This window comes from Mugil cephalus, chromosome 9, assembly GCF_022458985.1.
Source record: "Mugil cephalus isolate CIBA_MC_2020 chromosome 9, CIBA_Mcephalus_1.1, whole genome shotgun sequence".
Classification (NCBI taxonomy): domain Eukaryota; kingdom Metazoa; phylum Chordata; class Actinopteri; order Mugiliformes; family Mugilidae; genus Mugil; species Mugil cephalus.
In genome coordinates, this window is record NC_061778.1 from 4,840,990 (window position 1) to 4,850,558 (window position 9,569).

Below are 9,569 nucleotides of genomic sequence, written 5' to 3' on the forward strand. Positions count from 1 at the left end.
CAAGCCAACAGGAGCTTTGCAGAGAGAACAAAAGCAGCGTAACTGCTTCTCTCAGCCACGGAAAATCTTTGTTTCAGGCAGCAGGCTATAATTGCAGCTCATGTGCTCTCCAATAAGATCATGGTTTCAAATAGCCCAGCCTCCTCCCGAACACAATGAAGCAGCAGAGGCTATAAACGTTTCTCTGATGAGGAGAAATATTGTATTAAAACATTTCACCATTTTTTTTTATTTTTATTATTATTATTTTTTTATTGGCACAAAGGGTTGCAAAAGATTCACCTTCTGTGTTCACACTCGTTTTTATAGAGGCGGGCAGATTGCATCATAAATCTCCAGGCAGCTACAACTGACAACATCATGGAGGTCCACTGAAAAACTGTCCAAACAGCCAGATCAGATACCTGGAAGAGAATACTGTCATGTAGAATTTTGCAGCCGCTGAAAGACAGCCAGTGCTGAGAGGGAGCAAACAACAGTGTATCGGTACGCCTATAAGACCCAGGGGAGCTGTAGTTGGTGAATGTTTCTTCTGGGTTTCAAAAACCATTTACATTTGCAGCACAGTATTTTTTATTTATTTATTTATTTTTTTAGCTTTTCGGAAAGCTACTTTTGTAGGTTGTTAGGTACAGAGTTGGGGGAAAAGTTGTGGTGTACGTGATGTGTGGAGCTGTACAGCTTAGTATGTGAGCTGGTTTATCACTGATAGAATAGAATAGAATAGAATAGAATAGAATAGAATACGCTTTATTGTCATTATACAGTGTACGAGATCGGAGAGCTTCTCCTTTTCAGTGCAAAACAACACAAGTATATACAAAATAGTGAAAAGAGTCTATTATTTACAAAGATTTACAAGCTAAAGTTAAAATACTAATATTAAGAATTATAGAATAAAATGTATATTGTTTTTTATATCAGCAGTTAACCATGAGTTGGTCACTATACACTTTCAAAAACACAGCTGTCATGGTGGAAAACGTGTATATACATTAATAATAATAATAATAATGATTATGTTTCCTCTTGGTGCCATTAGCATCTTGCTAAACTATGAGTGGAAATCAACTATGACAAACTTTGTGGCTTCTGTTTTTTTATTTTGTATTAACTGTGATGACTGTGTTTGTCTGGGAACAAAAACATACATGTTCTAATACAAAATGTTGAACAACATGATAAAGGAATTACATTTGTGACATGTAATATGAACAAAATTAATAAATTGAAACTGAATTCAAATACGTTTAGGATTTATTTGATTAAAAACCTAATAAAAACAAGAAGAAATAATATTTTAGGCGTGTTAGATTGGACTTTGAGGACTTCACTGATCAGGATCAAAGATGCTTTCAAACTATCTGACAGATTCTTAAGTGGATGCTGTTGGTAATTAACACGAGGCTCTGAGGAGGGCACCGTGGAATAAAACACCCTAACCCTAATCTAGACGATGTAAGATATGACAGCGGCCCATGTTAATAGGTAGACGATAATCCTGATGCACGTCTATGTCAACACGACACACTGTTAGACACAAAGAGGTTCAACATCTCAGGCGTGCACATCCAGAGGTCAGGAAGCTCATTAATCCACAAACAATACATAACGGTGTCTTAGCATCGCTGCACCTTTGTCCTTTATTAAACTACTTCCTGAAAAACTGCTTAGCAGAGTCTCCTTTTTTTCTGCTTATGCTACAAGAGTTCAGATTCTGTGAAGCAGCGTTAGTCCAGAAAATACAAAACCGTACGTCATCATAACATCTGCATGACTATCTCAGTGTTCTTCTGTGATATCACCCAAACTTCACATATGTACATTAAGTGTTGTGTCAACCCTTAACATCACTAGTCAATCAGAAGCGCTCACATCAATCAGGCATAACATTATGACCACCTTCCTAATATTGTGTAGGTCTCTAAAACAGTTGTGACTCTTCAGAGAATGGACGTGGACCTTTGGAGGGCGTCCTGTGGTGTCTGGAAACGAGATGATGTTAGTGGGGGCCTTTGGGTCCTAAGTGTTGAGGGGAGGGGCCTCTGTGGGTATTTATTGTAGATATTTGATCGGTTTCTAGTGAATTTGGAGGCCAAGTCAAAACACCTTGTGCTGTTGTTCATTTTTTTAGTTGTTTCTAAGGGGTTTTTGTGTGTGTTTTGTGCTGCTGTCATTAAGGAGTGTCATTGCTATGGGGTGGGGGTGTCTGGTCTGGTCTAGGTGGGGGCTACATGTCTAAGTAACATCCACATGAATGAATGCTGGGTCCCAAAGTTTCCCGGCAGAACATGGAATTATCACAAGATGGTTAAGATGTTATTTACTTCTCCTGTCAGTGGTTTTAATGTTGTAGTTAAAGTACAGTAGTTACATTGGTGACATTCAGGGACTACAACTAAAATAATGTTATATCTGGTTTGATCCCCTCTCTCATTCTTTTTAATATATAGTTATACAGCTTTGCTATATAAATACCAAAACTAACATGACCTCACGTCACACACAGGCAAATATCAGCCATGAAATGTGTCTCAGTCAAACTGATGGATCACGTGTTTTTAAAACACCCAAATATAGAATATGAAATAGTTTCGTTCTTTTCCCGGCCACTTTTTCACGCTCTCACTTCAGAGACAACAATGTCTGATATCATTCAACAGAACCAATCAAAGCTGCTGATGGATCACTATTTCCTGCGTTTGAATAAATTCAGTCGACAGCGCAAAGTCGTCGCTTCACGCGGAAAGAAAATCAGCTGAAGTTGGGAGCTGCAGGCCCCCACAATGGCTGCCGCGAGTGCATTAGGTCACCTGACGGAGCCGGCCAGAAAAGGAAGAAATGCCAACCTTACTTTACTCTCTCGCACCGTTGTCGCATATAATCTCCGAGCTGTAAGTTATTCAGCTGGAGAATAACAGCCGCATGATAACACAACCAGAACCCCTTTCTCCCCTCTCTGTCTCTGACAGCGCAGATGCTCAGACAGGCTGGGACTGGTCATAGAGTGTCACTCACAATCAGTCTCCGAGTGCCAAAGTGCATTCATCCAGAAAATGCCAGATTCCACTGTAATCATTTTTTTCTTATTCTATCTCCATCTCTTCATACCTTGGCTATCTCAAATTCTGAAGACAAGCTATTGAAAATCTTGACCTTCAGGATGACAGTTATCGCCTCTCAGAGATTTGTGTGCGCTGTGAGTTTGTGAAGTACAAATCTCGGAAACACTGCAGGGTTTACTGGAGCTTGTAACGACGTTCAGCGTTATTTGACTAAAACCTCACGCTTCGGCTCAATATTTAAATTGCGCTACTTCTCTGCCAGGCCGGGGCTTCGTATCAGATTGTTTTATTCATGTCCGACCATTAATAAGATTTGGTTTTCATATTTTTTTGCTAGCATTGTTTTGTTTTTTTCGAATAAACAAGCAGATGGACACTAACCACTGTTCATGTAGGAGTGGGGATCATATGTAAAACCACTTTGACATGGAAGGGAAACCTTTATCCACACAATTCCTACAAGGGCAGAGAGCGGAGAGGACGTTCTTTACTGTGATTATGGGTACGACATTGATGCTGCGAGGTATGATGAGCTTGGTCTGACTGCATCAGCGTCACTACTAGACTTCAATTTTGGATACAGTTTTCCTTCCTCTGCATTATGTAAAGCATTGTTACTTACTTTTCCGAAAGTGCTTTAGAAAAATGCGCAGCGGAGTCTAGACCCGGTTACCATCGCATCTCATAAACCATGGAAACATAAGGTCAAGTGGTGCCACGCTCCACGGCAGAGAACTACCAGTTCATGATTTCCTTTTTTTTCTTTTTTTTTTCCTGGTGCAAATGAATGTGGACATGTGTGTTATGCATTTTTCAGGAAAAGGTAATTTCCCTTTGCTGAATGCATTTAGAATGTCTCAACCCAAACAGATTGCAGATGATGTCTGCAGCCAGGCGTAGCCACGAGTCACGACGCGCGATCCGTTATGCGATGTCAGGAAGTAAACCCTGCAGCAGGTAGAGCGCCCAAAAACCTCTGCATCGATGACGCTCGCGCATATTTGATGTTGAATATGTGATGGGAATCGTGGGGATGAAAAGCCACGTCTTTGCCTGGAACCCGGGATTTGATCAGCATATTAATGCGGAGTAGTGATTATACTTTGTTGGCAATACTTCACGGCTGGACGTTTCATGAAAGAAAGCAGCTGACCTTCCAGCCGGGCGGGATGGCGTTTTAACCAGAAAAAAGGGGGGGAAAGTTCGCAATCAGCATTCAATCTTAAAATAAAATCCTGTTCATTTGCATAATTATAATTTGAATCTCCAAAGGAGTCTATCCAAGCACTCCACTGTTTAGTAATATGTGCTGCAGGACATCACAAACCTCCACAGAGGACGAGTGAGAGGTGTTTTAAAAGGGAGATGAGGCACCATGCTGCAAAGACTTAAGAGTTCAAACCAAAGGAGGCACCTTTCTGTTGAGAGGATCTGATTTAATGTAGCTGCTGGGGGGAATTTACTGTCTGCCACTTGCAGTATATAACCCCTGTATAATTTACCAGTCCTTATCTGCCCATGTAACACATGCTGATCTCGGATAATGGCAGTGTTTGATGAGGCAGCCAAGAGAGCAGACTGCAGAGTCGTAAGATAATGTACATCCTTCACACAAACCCCCATGCGGGGACTGGTTAACTTTTTTGTTTTTTTTTTTCAAACCGCAGAGGACAATACAGACTGAAACGGCATTTGTTATTTGTATTCGCTGATTGCCGGGAGTTACAGCGCTGCAGTGTAATCCAGATTTTTAAAGATTTTCAAACTTGCATCAATCATAAACCGCATTTGAGTGGAAATGATAAGGGGGCATGTAGCCGGCTTTACCCAGAGGAATACCGCGCAGCGGAGTAAAGCATGTATCAAACCATGAGGAAGGATGGAATACTGATTGTGTGAGTGTAACCTTAAAATTTATGTAAATATGTTTTCACAGGCAGAGGAAGTACGGTGAACCGTGGTGAAAGGAGAACAGCAGGGTGATATAAAGGCTGTGCGTACGCTCCATTTTGATGTCAATTTATGTGAATTTGAGTGAGCCCACCTTTCCACAAATATAAATGAAATTAATTAATTCCTGAGAGACAGCCATATGGCTGTTATAACAACAACCCAGTACATAATTCATCATCCTATTAAAAGTGAGCCCAATTCAGGACAGATGTTTTCAAACGAACTTTGCCGAAGCAATTTTAATCATATTTTATGAGACCTCGTCCGTCCACTGCATCTTTCTATCGCTCCTTCCATCTCTGTTGTCTCCTTTCCTGGCGCTGAAGTTAAGCTCGGACTAGCACTGAAGCACACTGTACCAGACAAATACAATGAAATGACATTCAGAAAACAGATTATCGTTTCTCAGACATTAATGACATTGCTGGTCCACTGAATCGAAGTGATAATACAGAGAGCTGCAACCAGGCAGCCAACAACAATACCACACATAAAGAAATTAGGATTCTTTTCTAATAGAACTGAAAACGTCACTGTGACAGCAGGGTGGGTATTGGTGCGATATAAAAGGAATTATTTAAACTGGGTACAACATTTCCAATTTCATTCCGTCACTGTTATCACAGGTTGTCATATTTGTGCATCATGTCCCGGTGCTCTTTAATCCCTTGTGACAAGGTCTGCAAAATGTACTTTTTTCCCCTCTTATTTCTCCAAAGAAGTACACAGCCAGAATAAAGAGCGTAAACTCTGACTGGCACGTATTGATTTTGAATGTGGGCCCTTTTCCAAACTCTCGCTACAGTATTTCTTTTTGTAGACATTTTTGATTTAGTCTTCGCATTCAGACCAAAATGCTTATTGTTATTTATATGTTGCTATTTTATATGTTGTCTTCAGACGTAATAGTAATCAGACAGTTTTTTTCTTACTTTAGACCATTTTATTTAAGGGTATATATGTACAAAATGGATAAATAACAATAATAACAACTATTTCTCCGTGAAAACAAGTTAATTTCATCTGTTATTTATCTCAAATATATAGAGAATATTATACACTCGTTATCTAGCAAACATTAAACCACAAAACAAACGGCTCACCTTACAGTAGGCCTATTACTATGCTATTACTTCATTATTAATATTAAAGGCATCCATCAATCAGCGTGGCAGGTTATGTATGATGGAACTCTCTCAAATGTCGGGATCTTCGAGATAATGAGTTAATTATCTCGTTATCTTGAGATCTCGATATAAAACGCAGCACTTATTCCAGAAATAACGAGATAAATAAGTCGAGATCTGGAGAAAACGGAGGAAATTAACTCATTATCACAGGACAAATAATATCTGCTTCAGATATCATCAAATATTAATTTCAGCTCGTCACAGAACAAGTGTTCCATGCTGAATATTGTGTTTAATAGTCTTTGTTAATGAAACTAACACTGCTCCGAGTAGACAAACTGAAGCTATTTCTTTTCCCCCTTTAGGTTTTGTATCAAAGCTCTTTGGTGAGGTTTTAGTCCTGCTGCACTGTTCTTTCCATTGGCTTTAGCACGCTGAGTCGACATTACAAAGCTACCAGCAACAGATGCAGGTCGTGACGTCACCTCATGTCAACTGGTCACTGGCCAAAAGTAGAGGCCACAGCCAACTGTCAGCTAGCACATATTTTCTGCACATACACGAGAGGGAATAACAATCCACACTCACAGGGCTCAGCGCTGCTGTTAGCCTGGCCAGCTAGGAAGAAAGACCGGTCGTCTAACATAGACCAGGTCAGGACCGTCTCTGTTTCCTCGGGAGGCCGAGGTCGTTTAATATCTGCTGGACGTGCCAGTGCCCTCTTTTGGGCAGCGGTGAGGAGAAGGGCTCCTCAGAGACCAGGGAAGGCGGACTCTGAGGTAGGGAGCAGAGCTGGAGTCCCTGACATCGGCGGCAGAGGCAAGGACCTTGAACAAACGCCGGTCATGAACAATGTCCACCGCCCTCCGCACGACAACAGAGACAGGCCGCCGCCTCTGTCCTGCCCCGCGGACACGCTGTCCCTCAGGCCACAAGACTCTACAACACTAGTCACTGCTAATACAACTGTATATTTATATACAGCATTGTGTGTGTGTGTGTTTATATTTATATATATATATATATATATATATCTTGCAGCGAGCTCTGTCAGTGACACGCTTTGCCAGCAACTCGACAAGTTTGTTTAGCTGAAAAGCTGCCAACAGGGGTCTGACCATGGGTCTGACACGCCAGGGTCACAGATCCTCACCCACGGCCCGACTCTGATCAGCCTCCCTACTGTGCTGCATATGCTCTGCAATGTCCATCGGGCAGCGAAGGGCTTGGAATGTTTTGATGGAAAAATACAAGAAAGAAGTTGATTCAGCTGTCTGGCTTAACTCACCACATACAGTATATGTAAGATCTGTCCTTTCATTGTCTCCATACCAGCAATCACAGCAATGACTGAATAATATCTGTTCTTTGTCTGTTTTTATGTTGTTTTTTTTTTTAGCATTACCCAGTCACAAACTATCATTTTTCCATCCCAGCGCGTCAAGTGTGCAGAAAGCTTTGGTAAATTAAGATTAGCCAGATTCTTGTTTTACATCTCGGTTTGTTTTATGTTGAAGTAGTCAATTACAAAATGGGATCGTCTCAAGGAACGGGAGGGATTCCAGACTCCAAAAACGTGCAAAAAGCATCACTCCAGGATCATTTCCAAGTGTCACAACTAAAGGCTTGCATTCCTATGCAGCATTTACAGCTCACAAGACTTTCAAATGTGAAAAGGTGCAGACGGCGTCCTCATCTGAGCAGAGACGTGGGGGAAAACAGAGGGGCTTTTTCTTCTGCTCTGAGAAGATGAATCTGTTTTATCCCGTTAAAGCAAACCGCGGATGTATGCTAAGCGACGGGGATGTGCCCAGATATGCCGCGTGTTTGGGTTCCTACTATTCATCACTTCAAATGCATCCTCAGCTCGCTGCCAATACGCCGCCTCGACGGTGTGACTGCCACGGCTGCTCTGAGCCCGGGAGCCGTAGCCGGTGATTTACTATCTACCTGTATTTTGTCTCACTTGGGTGCACACCGCTAGTCACACTGTTGCCCCGTCACAAGCTGCCTCGCCGCATTTCGTAATTCAGCGTAAAGCGTCACCTGCGAGGAGGAGCTATCTGCGACGCGTTCATCAGAGGACACACTAATCTGGCGCCGTCTCATCCGGCTCCCCGACAATGAGCGGGACGAGCGTGATGAGGCCGAGCCAACAGAAAATACATTCCGCGTCGAGTTAACCAGGTGAAGTTTTGCAATTACTCGCTGGGGAGGTTCGCTGTGCATTTAAGCTAGCGAAAGGCCCTTCGCTGCGTCGAGAGACTCAGTCATGGGTGAAAACGTGACGTTGTTTGCATTTAGTGCTCAGCTGCAAATTAAATGTGTTGCTGACGAGCTGATAGCGACGATTATCCCTTTTAACGCCTCTGAATATCCAGTGGGTTAAACCGTTTATACGAAGGTGCTGAGAGGGTTCACGTCTTCTTATATTGGTTTAACATGTAATTATCTAATAACAGCGCAGACTACTTGTCCTTACTTTGCCTTTTCTCTTCTATGCAAACTGGAAACCTGAATAAAAACAGAAATGAATGTCTAATAGAGGTTCTGTCACCTGTACCTTCGGGCCAAGTGGTCCTTGCCGAGTGCATTCTCCATTCAAAGTGAGGCATACACATTTCATAACTTCATAATTTCAAATGTGCCTAATACCTTATTTTAAGCGCAGCCCTTTTCATCCTGGTTTTCTCTCGACAACTTTTCAGGCTCAAGCTGGTGACAAGAAATGTATTTACTGAATGAAGTGCACTTGAACACTCAGAAATCTTGTTAGTAAACTGCACACAGCCCGCTCATGTTTATCAACCTGGAAGGCGTCTGATCGTTTTATACCAAAAAGCGACCAAAGGGACTCGAGAGGCAGAAGAGCTGACGTTACAAAGTCTGGAGTAATCGCTCCAGGCAACAGCTCTGGATTTTTTTACTTTTCGGGTTTTGATTTGTTTCTTTCCTGTCTGCGGAGAAAAGTTTATGCCGCACATCAAAAAATTCATGACACAATCTCACCGGCCTGAATTAAGAGAGAGGGAACTCTGGGCTCCATTGTCGCTCTAGCTGTGATTTAGGTCTCTGTGGATGATGTAAATATAAAATATATCTACGGTTGACGGCAGATTTATTTGCTACATGGTGCTGCCTCAATCTTTATGTACATTACCTCAAACTTCGATATGTACATTGGCGACAAAATGTACTCCAACAACATCAACTCTTATTATAACCCAGGACCAAGACCTATTATGTCTAGACCTCTCTCTGACTTTCAGGGTGGCACACTAGTAGCGTCAAAGATACCATTTTAGGTTACGAACTGATGAGTCATAAAAACATCAAGGTAATGAATTAAATTGTGTAATTGGTTTCTGAATAATTGAAATGGATATTGGATTTGCAGCCTGCCGCGCAACGAGGCAAACAC